We start from the raw sequence: 17,215 nt of genomic DNA on the forward strand, positions 1-17,215 counted from the left end.
TTTATTTTCTTTTCAATAAGCAAAACAAAATAAAATAGAAAAGAAAAGAAAAAGTTTTGAAGGAGTAGAAATAATTTTATTTCCGTGGAATCGACTCCCTATGTTAGGTTTTTCGGTTGTGTTCTTAAACAGCATATAAAATTGACAGGTTTTGACTTCAGTGTTGATAGCTGGGTGAGTATAGTTTCTTTTTGTGGTTGTCTTTGATGAATTATTTGCACTAGATCATAAATAATGTGCATGTTACATATTGGAAACGAGGAAAGAGTGGAGACATACTACCTCCAATGCAATCATTTTGTTACCGAGTCCAAACTCATTCTGCTCACCAAATGACAGGCCAATAAACTGGGAGATGAGGTTTTGGAGCAAGGAATAGTGACTTTATTTGCAAAGCTGGCAGACCCAGAAGATGGCAGACTGATGTCCTGGAGAACCATCTTCCCCAAGTCAGAATTGAGTCTCCTTTTATACTAAAAAGGGGCGGGGCTGCAGTTGGTTGTTGGAAACTTCTTGTTGTATGAATTGCTTGTCCTTTGAATCCGCTGTTCTTGCAGCTGTCCATGTGGATCAAATCATGTTGCCCCTGTAAAACCTCCAAAAACAAAACAAAGTTATTCTCTATTTTGCAACTTGCCATCTCTACATAAGTGCAGATTAGTTAGCATCCTTCAAGATCACGGACAGGAGAAGAGGCTGTCCTGGATATTTCAGTCTAAAGGCAACTTTCTTTTACAAATGGTGCAGAGATAGCAAGTCTGAGCCTAGAAAACAGGGCACAGGGTTAAAGCCAAAGGAACAGACCTAACATGGGGTCAAAATTGTTCTTTTCTATTACAATTCCCTTTTCCACTTCATAGATAATTTTAGTAAGAAACATGAGCAATTTTGTATTTTTGCTTCTTAATAACCGATAAGTGGGCCAACTATATTTTTGTGAGCAGGGATGCTGTGCGGGCATAGGGGTCACAGCAAACTCTTGTTGGGGGTGGCCGACCCTGGAACATGTCTGATGCCCCGTGAGTGTTGGTGAGGGTCCCCCTAGCCAGCGGCTCTCCTCAGGAGCCAGCATATGGGCATTGATATCTGGAGAACTCATTTTCGGCGGCAGGAAATTTTTTAGATACTGCGATTGAAAAATCACTCCAGCTGGGGATAATTAGGGAAAAAAAGGAAAAGGAAGAGGGTTTCGAGTAGAGTAGAAGAGAAGGACATCAGATCACGGAGCCTGAGTGCTTGGCAGCGGGGCTTCGGGGAGAGGGGAGCAGAGGTGGGGAGGGGCCTGGCCCCAGAACCAGCTCCTGCACCTGTCCCCGTGCCCAAGCCACATAGCTTTTAATTGGGCCACCTCTCTGGGCTGGATGTCACCCTGGGCAGAACCTTGAGAATCGAAGGTAAGGGGTGGGCAGCACTCACCTAGGGAGTCACTGTGGATTTCGGTCAAGTCCACAGTGCCTTTTCTGGTCATGTGTCTTCACTTGTCCTTTATCTCAGGATCTGAGGAGGAGGAGAAAGGAACTCAGGTAGAGATCCAGGAAGATATCCGACTGTGTTAAGAGAGGACAGACACAGTGACACGGGGAGTGAGGACACTTGCAGCAAAGTAAAATTACTTCACAACTATTGCTTCAGAGTTGCAGGTGTGAGAGAGCCTAAGCCTGTCTCAGAGTGCAGGGGACAAGTGGAAAGGAATGGCAAAATTTCCACTGAAAATTGAAATTTTGTTAAATAGCCTGCTACTGTTGCTTGTATCACTTGAATGAATGCAGGCATATTTCTGTGGGCATTTATAGGTTCACTCAACCCCACCAGCACCTCTTGCCCCCACTGGGGATGGGCTTTCTCAAGCACAGTGCACCTCATGCTTGGGTGGGCCACGCTGCGTGTCCTCGCCTGGGGCCGGGTTGCTGCAGGGCACTGAGTCCCCGAGGCGCGGCCTGGGAGACACTACAGGAATATCTCTGCTCTCGACTGAGGGCCTCCTTTACCCCCTGCAGTGTAAGAATGCCGGTGACTGAGTTAGAAGCATGCCCCCAAGCTGTCCGTGTCCTTGCCATTCAGAAGCGGACCCTGGAAGCTTCCGAATTTCTCCAGAATGCGTTCTACATTCACCTTCGGCAGGTGAGTGTATGTCTTTACACAAGTGGAGGAATTACTGCCGTTTTCCTGGAACTTACTCACCACTAGTCCATCTGATTTTTCTGTGCTAGGATTCAGTATGGCCTGCTAAAATATCTGGAGTCAGATCTTGAAACACTGATGAAGAGGATCATTTATTTTATTTCTATATATGATAGCCTTTTACTTTCAAAATTCAGAATTTTTGGTTCTTTCAGGAATTTTTGGGGGTTTGGCGAAACAGCTTTGCTCTTACCATCTTTGAGACCTGTTGCTTTGTGCCTCTCACCTGTCTTCTGTCACTTGTGAGGCGATTCCACTTGTGACCCTGTCCGGGTTGTTCATGTTATAAAACATATAGTCTGTTAAAGTACAGTCCCTTTTACTCCGAAGACATTCCACAAATACTACTAAAATCTGGGTGTGGTTTTAAGAAGACAGAATCATTAGAACATGTACTTGCAGGTTGCTAGTGCAGAATCCCCAAATCAATAGTCTAGCTCAACATCTAAAATCTTTCTTATCTACCTTGGATTTGTATGGATAAGTGAAGCAGTTTGCTAAGAACTCAAGACCAGGGTTAGAATACAGGCTGGTGTAGCTCAGCAGGTCCTCCTGAGCCAGCGCTGTGCCAGAGGGCGGGGCTGAGGGGGAGAGGGCTGGGCCTTGGGGAAAGGGGAGGGCCAAGAAGGAGGGGGGTCCTGCCGTTCCTGAGCTCAAAGTTTCATGGCAAACACCTTCACCAGGTGAAAAACATGGAGTTTCTTCTAAGAACAGTAGGTTTGAAAAGAGTCATAAAAGCACGGGAGTGACAATATCCCATTTGTGTCTAGTATGGAAGAGCGGCTGTGGGGCCACTTGGGAGACTCGTGAGTCCAGGTGTGCAGTGTTGGTGGCTTCCACCTGAGCGGTGGGACAGTCAGTGGGACAGTCACTGGGAAAAAACGAACAGACTTTAGGCATGTTTAGATGGTAAAAAGGAAAGGATGAATGATGTCTGTGAAGGTAGGATGGAGTAAGGCCCAGGTTTCTGGGTGGATTAATGAGGTAAGTGATGGTCCTGCTGTGCTCTGAGGAGGGAAAGCTGCAGAGGGAGCTCTGGGGGAAAACTGATGAGTTCAGCTGTGGGTAAAGTGAAAGGCTGTTCGATGTGTGGTCTGGGAGCTCAGGTGAGAGCCAGTAGCGAGTAGCGGGAGGGGAGAGAGACTGTCAAATCATTTTGTGAGCATACAAATAATTATGATTAATGATACACTTACGCCTCTACATTCTGGATTTAAAACCCATTAACATTTTGCTATATTGACTGCAGAGGTTCCTAATTTTTTTTAACAGAAATAAAATAAATAGAAACAAAATAGTGGAGTTAATGAACATCATAGAGTTGATGTGTGTCCTTGTATGTATTTTGATACCTCATCTGTTTATAACCATAATCTATAAAAAGTTAACTAATTTAGCATAAGAGTTAAACAGAGGGACGTGACACACAGTGTTGGGGCTTGAAGCTGATCTTCTCAGGCAAATTATGTCACCTCTCTGTGCCTTAGTTCCATCTTCTGTGACTGCCCCCAGGCCCCTCATCACAGCTGATTTCCTAGACTAGATGTTGGGAGGGAGGCTGCTGAAGGGAGTAAGAAGTGGCAACTGCTAGGGACAGTGAAGAGAGACACAAAAAGTGATTAAAGCCGATAAACTCAGTACAAACAAATACTCTCAAAAGAGAAAGGATCCCGCAGTGTTTTGAGCCACTTAGCGTATGGGAAAGAAAACCACGTGGACCCAAAGCTCTTGAGAATGTGAATATTGTGGGTGGGAGGGTGTCATCAGAAAAGGGTTGAGAAAAGGCCTTTTGGTTTCCCTTGACGTTTCCAGTAAGGATGGGGAGCAGAAGAGAAAACCCCTGCTTCACAGTGGAAGCTGCTGTTTTATGCAAAACTGACCAAAGGTTGGAGACCAGTCATCTGCGGTGCTGGCAAATGAAGAGACTTCGGGATTGGGTGGGGCACTTGCTGTGACTTCCAGGTGACCTGCTGGCTGGGGGCTGTGAGGTGGGCAGTAGGTTTGCAGGGTGACCCGGGCATAAACCCTGGCTCTGACGCTGCTGGTCTGACTAGCAAACCTGGGCACCCGCAGTCGTAATGGGGCAGCTCGGGATGTGGCCTGGGACACCTGCCATGCTGAGGGCGAAAAGAGGGCTTCCCTGAGGGGGTGTCCCTGCGGAGAGTGGAAACGTCCTCCTGCAGGGGAGGAAGAGCCTCTGAGCAGGGTGCTGGATGCACAGGCAAGACCACCCTGAGCACGGAGGATTTGGGGAGCCGGAAGTCACACAGTGGCCCGAGCAGCCTTGTTCCTGAGAAACTAGAGGGAGAAGAGGCTGAAAAGGCAGACTAGGGTCAGACCCTGTGGTGTTTTATGAGTGACAGTAAAGGACTGGTCCGGCAGGCACGAGAGAACCCTGTGGGCGTCCCAGCGGGGGCGTCACACCGGAGGGTGTAGCTGGGTTACAGACTTTGCCACTTATTAGCTGTGTGACTTTGAGCAAGATCACCCCACCTCTCTCTATATATCTTCATCTGTAAAATGACACAGTGACAAGCTCGTGTCATCAGAAGGCTTAGTTTAGCTCTGATCCTCTGTGTCCAGTCTTGTCAGTGCTTCCCTGCAAGGTTCTGCATTGGCTGCTCTTACCCTCAGATGGGAGGGCTTAGAGGGACATTGTAGCACCTGACGGCAGGAAGGGGTTGCTTTAAAAACAGACATGTAGCCGCCTGCAGCTGCAGGCCTGCAGGCAGTTTGATTGATGGCCCTGGAGAGGACTTTGGAGGCCTTAGCATCGTTTTAAGACTTGTTTTCCCTTGGGGGCAGCATTTGCCTTTGCAGATTAATGTTGAAGATTTGGGCTTCTTGCAAAGCTGTCTTCAGAGATGGTTATATACGTAACATATCGTATAAAATAAAACGCTTTTATTTAACGTGTGGGACTTTGCAGCTGTTGGGAACAGCTCTGTTGGTCTGGTCTCCACGGAGGACACTAGGGGTCAGCAGAGCGTGCGGGAGGGCAGGCAGCCCGCCATGCTGCTGCGGGGTGTTCTCCCCAGCACGGCACTCTGCTGAGTTGACTCTTCTCTGAGTTTGGTTGCCAGATGAGCAGACAGCAAATTAATGAGTTCTGGTGGGATTGTATAATGACAGGAAGAAAGAGGGTCCCGTAGTTTTTCTGGACTAGAACATGCTTTTGGTTCCTGATCCAGTGTGTTCCATTACAGAATTGATGAGTTGTGTCTATTCTGGGACTTGTCGACTGAAAGAAATATGTAGCCTGAAAGTTTAGAGTTATGCTTTATTTGGCGGGAGGACTCGAGGCGGGATGACAGCCTTCAAATCTGTCTGAGGGACTGCTCCCAAGAAGTAGGGGAGGAGCTAGGATTATATAGGAAATTTACAACAAAGACCAGGGAGTTGGAAGAATAAAAGATTGCTTGTTATCTAAAGAAATCCAGGCATCTCAAGTTCAAGAATTTAGTGATTTTCTTTGTATGGGAGGAAGTAAACATTTTGGCTCATTGAATTCATTCCTTTTACAAGCACCTAGTTATCTAGGGCCAGTATTCTGTCCTTTCTTATTCTGAGTCCCCTCAGAGGGCACCATTCTGAGTGGCTGCCTAGGCTGAGCTATAGGCCTGTCCTCCCTGGGAGATGGTGGCAGCTGCTGATGACTTGGTTTCAGCATTCTTTGTTTACTGACATGGTTGCAGTATTTTCATTCACATTGTAGTATTTTCATTCATGGTGCTCCCCCTTGGTCCTAAATTCGACCAATATTTTGAGACATTTCATGACCAATTTTGTCCCAGGGTGCTATGAAGGCTCATTCCTAGTTCAGGTTGAAGAAACTTCTGACCTGCCATTCAAGGTGTTAGGTGTTTTTATCAGGCCCTGTTGATACTAAAAGTCTCTGGATGGCCTGTCTTACTAGTCTGTTATGATCCAGGAAATGTTTACCCTTCGTTGCACATTCCCATACCTAGAATCACACTGTTATAATTATTTTATGCAGGGTTATAAATTTTATGTATTTCTTCAATATCATTTGCCATCATCAATCTTGTTGTAGGCCTAGCTACACTTTGGGAAATGTAAGAGAAAACAATCTTATAAAATAGACAGGATATAAATAATACAGCTAGTAACGTTAATAAAGTCACGATTAAGAATTTAATAGTCAAGAAGTTATATTTTTGGTTTAAAATTTTTCTTGTGTTTCTGACTGAGTTTGAGTGATCTTACGAGAAAGTTCGTATTTATGGTCAGGCTTCGAGCAGGTATTAATTGGCCAGGTGAGGTCTCCCACCTTGTAAGATCAACAGTGGCCTAAACAGAACTATAATTTCCTTTTTAGAATAACGTTTCTGAGGGCTATCTAGTTAGAGCCTTGGAGTAGGGAAACCCACCAAGGTAACACAGAAGTACTAGACATAGGTAATTTACCATAAACTTAACAATTGGAGTAGTTCATAATCAAAGGTAGGAGAAATTATCAAAGTAATTGGTAAACAGGCCTGGTCTGGTGTCTTGGGTCAGCTGTCTACCTCATATGTCGTCGTCTTCTCATCCTGGCCTGGTAGCTTTTTCTCCATTTGGGCATTGTTTTAAGAGCAGTGCTCTATAGGCCAGTGCACTGCAGGGGCTGTTTCTGATTGGAAATGAATCTGAAAGTCAGTTTCCTTCAGCTTTGCTGTGTATGGTCTAGTTAAGAGTACCTGATAGAGTCCTTCCATTCATGTTGGAGACAGTTTTTTAAGTCATGCCTGTTCCAGTATGTATAATCCCCTGGCCGCATGTCATGGGGCATTGGATCTTTACCCAAGGATATATTACTAAGCTTCAGAAAGAAACATACAGTGTCCTTTTAATAATTCAATTAAACTTTGCAGCAATGTAACATGACAGCAAGGAATGATCTGGGAAGTGTCTTACTAAATATAGACCTCAATTAACAAAACGAGAATTTAATATCCACTAAAATATAATCTTTTTCTCTCTAAAGTTCCCTCATTTTTATCAAATATAGTCAAATCAAGGTGAATTTGTTTACAAGTTAAGTCTGATTATTTGATCATATAGGCTCTTTTAAATTGGCTGTGTTGGAACTTTTAATAAGGACTTTTAAGCTAGAATGTTAATAAGGTTTGCTAAGGCCAGGAAAGCCCCGTCAAGGGCTTGTCATAGATTTCTGCCTAACAGATTTAGGTAAATTCTTTTCTTTTTGAAGTCCTTAAAATACCTTGAGGTTCCTATACCTGTTAGGAGACGATCTTCCTAATTAATCTCATAGAGCCACTGGGGACCTTAAAGATTTTAGTCTCTTGAGGGATCAGATAGAGAGAAAAGATAACTGTTCTAAGTCTGCTTACATAGGTATAATTTATCAAATTGACGTGAATCATAACTAGTTTAAGGAGAAGAGTTTCTTTATGTCTGGTAAACAGGTTAAAAGCCAGTAGTATTTCAGACAAAATCAAAAATTGTAACCATATTCATCAGTTTACTCAGTCCCACGTAACTAATTCTTTTAATCAGAGTTTTCATTAGACCTTTAAAATTTCTTACCCAGTTTATTTCAGTGCTATAGTTTGAAATTTATTAGAAATCAGTAAATCTCCTTGAAGAGAGAGTATTTTGCAAAATCATCAGAAGAAAACAATTACCTGCCTATAAATGACAACAGAATTAACAGCATGGTTAAACAACATTACACTGTAATCTATAAAGAAACCTGGTCACAATAACCAGAATTATGACTGGTAACATTTCAGATATACCAGAATGTTAGGGAGTCCATATAATTTCTAGAATAACTATATTAATAATATTTTCTCATACAATATAAACTAGGAAGATTTATTATTCATTTGACAATACTTCCCATGTTAGCTAACATGCCAAATGAAACTTACTACTTTAAAATCTCTCTTTGAGATGTTTCAGGGACCCTTTGTAGCATCCCATAGTTAACTGGAGACTAAAATAATTTTAATGAGAAATTGATATTTGGGGAGCTTGTTAAAAGTTTTCAAAACACTTGGTCAGATAAACTTACAGATCACTGTAAAGTAGTACTTACTCATTAACAAGAAAATATTTCAAAGGTAAAGGCACAACAGATCACTTAAGTCGCATAAGAAATTTACAATTTGTTACTGAAGGTGGATTAATATTTTAAGAAAATTTTGTCCCCTTAACAGAGAGAAAACCAAATCTAGTCTTGTACCAGCTTACTTCTAAGATTCATTTACTTTGCCCAAATTGATTCTAAACTTAGCCAATTCTGACCACGTACAAAACTCTTTCCTCAGGGTTCCTCTTCCAGAAGCCTTCCACAGCTTTCTATACTCGTATTAGTGTGTCCCTTATTTTTTCTTCCATTCAGAAGTAACCAGATTCAGGACAAAGTCACTATTTTTCATTAACAAAATATAATTCCATTCCTTATATCTTCCTTTACACATTTATCTTACCTTCCTAGGATACTGAGATCTTTCCCTTAATAATAGAGACTATTTCAGAGTGGCACCAAGCATTTATTAATATTTCTAAACACCTTTAGTTTCTCTGTAAGAGGAAGTCATATGTTAAGTAATTCATATTTCAATCTTATTTTATCTGAAAATGGTATAGCTATTAAATAAAATCCTATCATTTAACTTAATTTAGCACAACTCTAGAATTTAGATACCAAACATTTAGAGATTATCTTAAGCATACATTTTAAATATATATTCTAAAAAATTTACCCAAAACTCTCATCTCATTTGCATTTAATTTACTTCAAATTTTATCACACCACATTACTATTATTTTTTTTGACAAATCTGTAACAGATATAACAGGATCTTATTTGACTTTCATTAAACCTAGGTACAGTAAATGTATTATACTTAATATTGATGACTTTAAAGATGTCTATATTAATTAGAACATACTTAAACTAAACAATACCAAGTGTTATCTTAATATTGAATATTTTCCAGTTCACGTGAACCTGAAGGTCAACTTAGTCAGTTTTTATTTTAAAAATACTTAATTTGTAAGCTATTACTTTTTACGTCAATTAAGCAGAGCTCTTTGACTTTGTTTTTGTTTGTTTGTTTGTTTGTTTTTTAGCAGTAGAAATATCTCACATCTATAATGTATACTCAGGCTTATAAACAGACCAAAGCTAGAGACCTCATAGCTTCACTTTAAAACTTACTTATAAGATACGTATAATAATAGTTGGAGTAAGCTGAATTTGCTTGCTCAAATCACTAAGGCTTACTATTTATGAAAAAGACATTTAAGATTTCTTGACAAAGTCTGACGGACCCATCAGAGTTCTGAGTTCTAAAATGCCAAAAATTTCTTTGGCCTTAAGTTTTATCTCATTGAGCTAATTAGGCTCAGTCCTAGGTCACTGTTTGCTGTATATACATTTCTGATCTGCAAGACAATGACAGACACTTCCAGTTCCCCAGAGAACTGCTCTGTCACCCAGACCCAATTGTATCTCCTTATTTGGCTTTTTTGTATCAGTGAGAAGAGCTGTAAACAAAGAATTCCATGTTTTAAAACTTTAAGGTTCGATTTATCTTGTCTTCCAAAGCTTGCATAAGGCATTTAGTAAGGTCTCTTTTCCTTGAGTTATAAGTTAAACCCAGGGTAAACCTCTTATTATATTTTTCTATTAGCCACTGAATATTAGTTTTTAGTTTTACATTATATTGGGCGGCTCATGTAACTCTATTGGTTTCCTTTATTTTGTTCAATTAATATTTTCTGAGGGACAGAAATGTGCCCAGCCTTGTAATACCAAGAAGGGGAAGCGTTTTTCCATTGAAACATATCTATCCCACAACATAATTAAGCAAAAAGTTTATATAAAGCCCATTTAAACATACCAATTTTACAAACTTTTATCTCAATTTTATTAACTCTTATACTTTTAATTTTAATATTTATTAGGTTTAATCAATAATTTTTATTTCTAGAAGGAATGCCAGAAGCCTTTTTCTTCTTTTCTTTTCTTTCTTTTTTTTTTTTTCACTGTATCTAATTTTATAGAAAAGACTCTGGGATCCCCAAGTTTGAGCCAAAGAACTTAGGCCCTTCTGAACTTTTAATTTGATTAATTGGTCTGTTGCCCCAGTCATTGATCAAATATCACAGTCTACATATATTATATGTATCTAACCCTATAAATACATACATTTTAAACTGGGGCAAATAAAACGGACTTGTTTGAACTTTAATTTTGGGGGGCAGTAGGTGATCCCTTTGGCCATTTTTTTTTTTAACTTTACGTAGTGTAGTATCAAAACCTTGTCTCTAAATCCAAAAATGTCCATTTTATTTATCTCATTCAAAATAAGCATCAAAAAAATTTACCCATTTTGGATAAGCCCCTTATCTTTTTTTTTTTCTGTTAAGAAAAAAATCTTTCGATATTTTTACATTCTTTTTTCCAGTTACTCAACCTAATTAACATTAATTATTCTAAGATTTTATTAACATCTCTAAAACCATTAATGGGAAAGGAAAAACATAAATGTAGCTTTTTAAACCAGTTTTTTTAAAATAAGTTCTTAGATTAACCATTAGATATATTTTCTACCTTTAAACTTGATTTTAATAGGTACCAATAAAATGGCTGTTTATAATGAGAGCTCTTTCAACTTTCACCAATTTAAAAGTTTTTCCAAATTAAGGGATCCATCATATGGCCATCAATTTATATACATATAGTGATTTTAAACGAATAAGATGAAGAGGCTTTTCCAAATGAGAGTAGGGGTGCTGCCTAAATAAAATTCAAAAGTTTACTCTCCAAAAGGTAAAGCAATTCATGGTCCAGACTGATGCAACAAAGGTTAAGATGGCAAAATGCCTGAAAATTGGTACAAAGGATTGTTGAGAATCCCAATTTATTTGTGTGGCCACCATATGTACAAAATACTTGTACCTTTTGCATGGCAGAGTCCAAATTTTCCATTAAAAACCAAAAGGAAATACATATATACATACATACACACACATAAAACACCCAGAGTAAGATAAAACGTTTATATTTCAAGGACACAGGAAGAGAAATCCAAGTTCCCCCTAAAAGGGTTTTGGTTTTTATAAGTCCAGAATTCCAAAAAATGTTTTTATCAGGCCTGGTTAGTTACTTTAAGAGTGAGATTTTTTTTTAATTCCCAATTAAATTTGTAAGATTTGTATGTATATAAACCTGGCTGGGGTATTAGTTGGAGGCTAGCAATCTGTCATTTCTTTTTCTTTTTTTTCCTTTTCTTTCTTCCTTTCTTTCTTTCTTTTTTTTTTTTTTTTTTTTTTGAAAGTTCTATTCCCCATTCTACGGTAGGGTTGTCAGAATAAAATTGCTAGTAGGTTTTCCCGCAGGGACAACTCTATGGCATGAAGTCTTTGCCTATACCACTCCTGCAAGTCTCTCAGTCATCCGAGAAAGCTGTTACCAGCCAGGAAGAGGGTCCTATTTTTGGAGTTGAAAGATTCCTCATAAGAGTTTTACTTTTATTCTGAAAAATTCAATGGAGGTAACCAAATTGAGGAAAACATTAGACCAGCCTCTTACCTAACCACTCAGTCCTGACCCCAGTGTCTTTCAACATGGACCCACTCTGGATGTCTCCACTGGGTATTTTCCTGGTATCTTTCAACCAGCCCCACCTTGGACGTCTCCTAAAGATGGGTGTTTCCCGTTATCTTTCAACCAGGCCCCACCCAGTATGTCTCCACTGGGTGGGTTATTCCCCCCCAGTATCTTTCAACTGGAGGGCCAGGTACCTGGATACACCGCCAAATAAAACTCAGGATTATCACCCAATATGGGAGATCCGAGAACCAAGATAGACTCACCCAAATTCATCTGGACTCCCCGAGGAGGTGGATGGGCACAAAGGGCCACTGCTGGTACCAAGGCTCCGGATACTCGGAGAGTTCAGGTGGAGAAAGTCTGCTCTGGGTCCCTTCATGGTGTCCAAAACTGTTGACTGAAATACATGTGCAGCCTGAAAGTTAAGAGTTATGTTTATTTGGCGGGAGGACTCGAGCCGGGATGACAGCCTCTCAGATCGCTCTGAGGGACTGCTCCGAAGAGGTTGGGGAGGAGCTAGGATATATAGGAGCTTTACCACAAAGACCAGGTAGTTGGAACAATAAAACATTGTTTGTTATCTAAAGAAAGCCAGGTATGTCAAGTTAAAGAGTTTAGTGATTTTCTATGTATCATTTGGGCTCACTGGATTCATTCTTTAGACAAGCACGTAGCTATGTAAGGCAAGTATCCTGTCTTTTCTTATTCTCATTCTGTTCAGAGGGCACTGTTGTGAGTGGCTGTAGAGGCTGGTCTTCAGGCCTGTCCTCACTGGGGGATGGCGGCAGCCGCTGATGACTTGGTTTCAGCATTGTTTGTTTACTGACATGGTTGCAGTATTTTCATTCACATTGTAGTATTTTCATTCACAGACTGATTGTGGATAATCTGGAAACTTGGAAAGGAACCGAGATAGAATTACTGCAGGTACCTTCTACTTTAATATTCCGTGGGCAAACATAAACACGGATGAAGCATACATTTGAATTTGGTGGTGTAGGGAAGGGTTTCTGCACATTACAGGAGAAGGCAAGGCAGAATTCCTCTACTTTGTTGGCAGGGATGTGGGTCCACCTGTCTTTTCTGTAGCGGTTTCTGAGAGCAGTTTATGGTAATTAACAAACATTGACAAACGGTGGCACACATTGCATTTAAGAGCTGGCCTGTGCAAACTTGTGTATTGGACAGGTGGATTGGAGAGAGATGTAGTCCAGGCCTGGGCTCAGATACAGGTTTAAATCGCCATTTCCTCACCAAAGGGCCTTGGACTCTAGAGTGTAACCTCCCTTAATCTGTTGGTGAATCTGTGAAATGTGCATTATAATATTCGTTTCTTCCTGGGTTTGTTGTAAGTTGTAAACAGTATTATAACACTCATGAAACACTTAACAAACAGGCACTTAGCAGTGTTCACTGTGTCTGTCCGCCCCGCTTAGCGTGTGTCACAGCCGTAAAGGTAGCATGTGCCTGTTGAGGATGCACTGGTAGCCCCTTGAATAGGTTGTGAATTTGGTGATTTCCTTTAATCCTTGAAACTCTATATGCCATGGGCAGTTATTTTCATGGACAGATGAGGAATCTCAGGGTAAAGAAGACTGTGTAATTTGCCCAAAGTCAGACCATAATTTTGGGTGCTGGGGCCTCGGTTCAGCATGGGCCCCTGGGCCTTCTGCCCTCTCCGTTCAGCCCCAGAGCCAGACGTGGGGTCGCCTGTCCCCCAGCCCAGAATATCCAGTAGGCAGCAACACAAACCTGGACCTGTGCTGCTTAAGCAAAACTCCGGAGGGGAGGCAGGTACTAAGGGGATAAATGTAAAAACAGACGACTGCAAATTGTGATCAGCTCTGAGAAGGAAAGGAACACGCCTCGCCACGCAGAGCTGGGAGCTTTCCCTTCGGGGCTGCTCTGGGGGCGTTCATCTCAGCTAAACAAACTCCGGTCCTGCACCAACACAGGAAGGCAGGGCACGTGTGACCAGGTTGACTTGGCCTCGTTGATCATACTCATTCCCCATTCAGCGGCAGCTCTTACGGGCACTTACCTAGTAAACAGATGTCGGCCATAATCATCACGCACTTTGCTTGGTAGTTTTATTGGCCTCACATTTGAGATGAGGTAATTGAACCTGGGGAGTTTGTTGCATGCCCGTGATTACCTTGGAAATACCCCCACTGGTCTTTCAACCTAGACTGGTGTGGCTGTTATATCCCAGCCCTGTGAATGGCATCGTGTAGCTTCTACCAAGTGGCGCAAATGACTGACATTGATTTTTCTTAATTCGTAGGAAATGGTATGTGACAATAAGAGAAAAAGGTAGTCAGAAATTGTTTGGAAAACTAGAACAAAATCCAATTCTTCCCCAGCTGGGGAAGCGTACCCAGTGTCACTCACCCCACTCACTGCCTGGCATCTCCTCCCTGCCGACTCCATGTTCAGAAGCCACTCTGAGCCTTTGAAGAACATTTTGCCTCATGACACTGTTGACTAGGACCTGCGGCCTCTCTGTCCCTGGTTAACTCTCTCTTCAAAGCCATTTAAATTTTATGCAGGCTCCTCAGCTCAGATGTAAGAATAGCCTCTTTAAACTTCTTGATGCAGCTCCTTAGTGAAGATCTTGCGAAGGAAAACTAGCCAAAACCTGGGAGGTATGCACACAGTGACTGCAACCTCAGCACTTTGTGAAGTTCAGAATCAGAGGGGTGGGAGACTCAGGAAAGGCTTTTTAAGGTAGAAAGGGGAAAGTGAAAGGACGCAGGCTGTGTGAGACTGAAGCATCTCGGTCCCAGCTAGCAAGGCAGCTGCGTTCAGGATGGTATGTGAGGAGTACAGAGTTCTCACAAAGAAAGAAGTGGTGGGATGGGAGGGAGGACAGATAGATTCTTTACTAGGGAAGGAAAAAGTGCGCTGAAAACTTCCTGGTTGAATAAGAGGACTGTGACATGATGTGCTTGTATTTTGGAGAGAAGGGTTTTGTGGGGACAGGCCTAGGAGAACGTTGTCTGGCTAACAAACCACAGAGAACAGGGCCGACCTCAGGGCCCCTGCTGGGGGAGGGGCTGCCCGCCATTTTGAGCCCTGGGGGCTGCTTCTGTCCCTTAGCTGGGGCCTCAGAACTCCCTTCATATCCCAGTCCTTTTGATACAAGAAAACAGATGTGGGGCATGAGAAGGGCTGTGTCCCAGGCTTTGGTTGAGCCCCTGGAATGTGCCCCACCAGACGTGGGTCCTTGGCTTCATGCAGGAAAGATTTCAAGAGCAAGCCACTGTTGAGTAAAGGTAGATTTATTCACAGAGACACATTGAAAGGCAAGAGAAAGGCCATGAGTTGTGGGGTTCGGGTGCTCAGATTAAAAGTAGGTACACACTCCACAGACAGAGTGTGGGCCTTCTCTGAAGAGGGAGAGAGAGTGGTGACCGCGAGGTGGCGCTGTGTTGCTCGTTTTCTTGGGCTTGGTTGTTCCATATGCTAATAAGTAGACTGAGCAGCCTAAGGGCAAGGGGCTGGGATTCCCAGGGAGTTGGCCATTTCCCACCCTGTGACCTTTTTTGGCTAGCCTTGGGATGGCCAGGGTGCCTTGGGGCATGTTATTCACCATGTTACTATTACAATGGGTGTATAATGAAGCTCAAGCTCTGCTAGAAGTTATAATTCTTCATCTTGAGCCTCAAGGCCTATTGGGGGTTGAATCCTTCACCATTTTGATGTTAATTGTTGTGGCCTTCCTTGAATGGCTGTGCTCTGCCCCCTTCCATCCTGTCTCACTGTGATGACACAGAGAGAGCAAAGGCCGGGCCCTACCCGTGCTCCTGCATTTAACAGGGGGAGGGGTGGTGTGGGCCGAGGATGACTCTGAGTGGTGAGAAGGATGTTTCAGATTTTCCCACGTGGGACATGGGGACGTGCCAGCAGCCACTGCAGATTTATCTCACGGGCATTATCGCTTGTGTCACTCATCTTTTCTATTTTTCTTTTTTTTTTTTCAAGTATTTAATCTAAATTTAATATCAGGTTTTTTCAGTAAAGAAATTTCTCTTTTTCTTTTCTGTGGGGCTCTTAAGGGGGTAGGTAATTAGGTGTATTTATCTGTTCGTGGAGGCCCTGGCACTTGAACCCAGGACCCCGTGCACGCTAAGCACACGCTCTACCACTGAGCTCTACCACCCGTCCCATCATCTTTTACTTTTTGCTTTAGCTGCCAAGAATCTTACAGCTGAATTTCTAGTCGGCCTTTAACACTTACCCTAACTTCATGGCATTCATTTTTATGACTTTACCTTCCCCTGATTTCATTTAAGTATTCAATCTCCATTTTGTCTTCACTCTCACTTTTGTCTTTTTGTTGTTATGGTTGTTAAGATGTGTTTAAAAAATTGTTTAATTTCTCTTTTAGCAGGAGGCTGAAAGTAAATAAATATGTAAACAAATTTATCACACTTAAATATTTTATACTTTCTAAGCTGTTTAGTAGTTACTTAAAACCCGAATTGAATACTAAAGTGATAAAATTTTTAAATTATTTTTTAATTTTTTATAAAGGTATAGCTGATTTACAATATGATATAAGTTTCAGGTGTACAATAGTTGCATAATTTTTATTTTTATGTTCCATTTATAGTTATTGTAAAACATTGGCTATATTCCCTGTGTTGTAAGATCCATCCCTGTAGCATGTTTATGTTAGATGGAGCAGTTTGTATAAGAAAGCTGGGTAACGCAGAGTCTGGGGAGTGGCTCTGTCTAACCCATGTTCATGGTCACCCTTCCTGTCAGAGCCCAGGCCCTCACTCCTCTCTGCAGGGGAGCGAGTGGAGGCAGCCCTCATCAGCGCTGGCACCACCCTCTGAGTGGCAGTGACAACAGAGACTGTCTGTGGACATGCAAATTGTTGTTCCAGGAGCTTTACATGCATTTCTGCATTTAATAATTAAAGCCCTCCTGTGAGGAATCATTTTATGTTTTTAATGAATAATACATTTTATTTTGATTTTGATAGACTTCAAACCTCCAGAAAATGTACTGGAATAGTACAATAAACGCTTAGAGACAGTTCACCTAAAAGGGCACTATTTGCCCTTTTGTGTCTGGCTTATTTTAGTATAAACTTTCAAGGTCCATCCATGTTGTAGCCTCAATCAGTAATTTATTCTTTTGATTTGATAATATCTTTTTTCTTTTTTTCGTTTTTTGTCTATTTAAAAATATTTTCATTGAATTCTAGTCAGTTTATAATGTTCCATCAGTTTCTTGTGTACAGCACAACACTTCATTTATATAGGAACATACCTGTATTCATTTTCATATTCTTTTTCAACATAAGTTACTATAAGATACTAAATATATTCTCCTGTGCTATACAGTATAAACTTGCTGTTTACTCTATACATACTATCTGCAAATCTTGAACTCCCAATTTATTCCTTCCCACACCCTCTGCCCTCTGGT

The 17,215-nt window shown here is 41.5% G+C and overlaps 1 protein-coding gene across 10 annotated transcripts in view; it reads left to right on the plus strand.

The window, feature by feature from the left end:
• Window positions 1-17,215, plus strand: part of LOC141575060 (trafficking protein particle complex subunit 9-like) — a 144,816-nt gene that overhangs the window by 57,170 nt on the left and 70,431 nt on the right. For 9 of the 10 annotated variants that reach the window (XM_074353234.1, XM_074353236.1, XM_074353230.1 and 6 more), the window contains one exon: window positions 1,998-2,121. The exons of the other annotated variant lie outside the window; for it this stretch is intronic. The gene's annotated coding sequence lies outside the window, so the exon portion shown is untranslated. The remainder of the gene's footprint in view (window positions 1-1,997; window positions 2,122-17,215) is intronic. 10 annotated transcript variants of the gene reach the window in all.

Source organism: Camelus bactrianus, chromosome 25 (assembly GCF_048773025.1).
Source record: "Camelus bactrianus isolate YW-2024 breed Bactrian camel chromosome 25, ASM4877302v1, whole genome shotgun sequence".
Classification (NCBI taxonomy): domain Eukaryota; kingdom Metazoa; phylum Chordata; class Mammalia; order Artiodactyla; family Camelidae; genus Camelus; species Camelus bactrianus.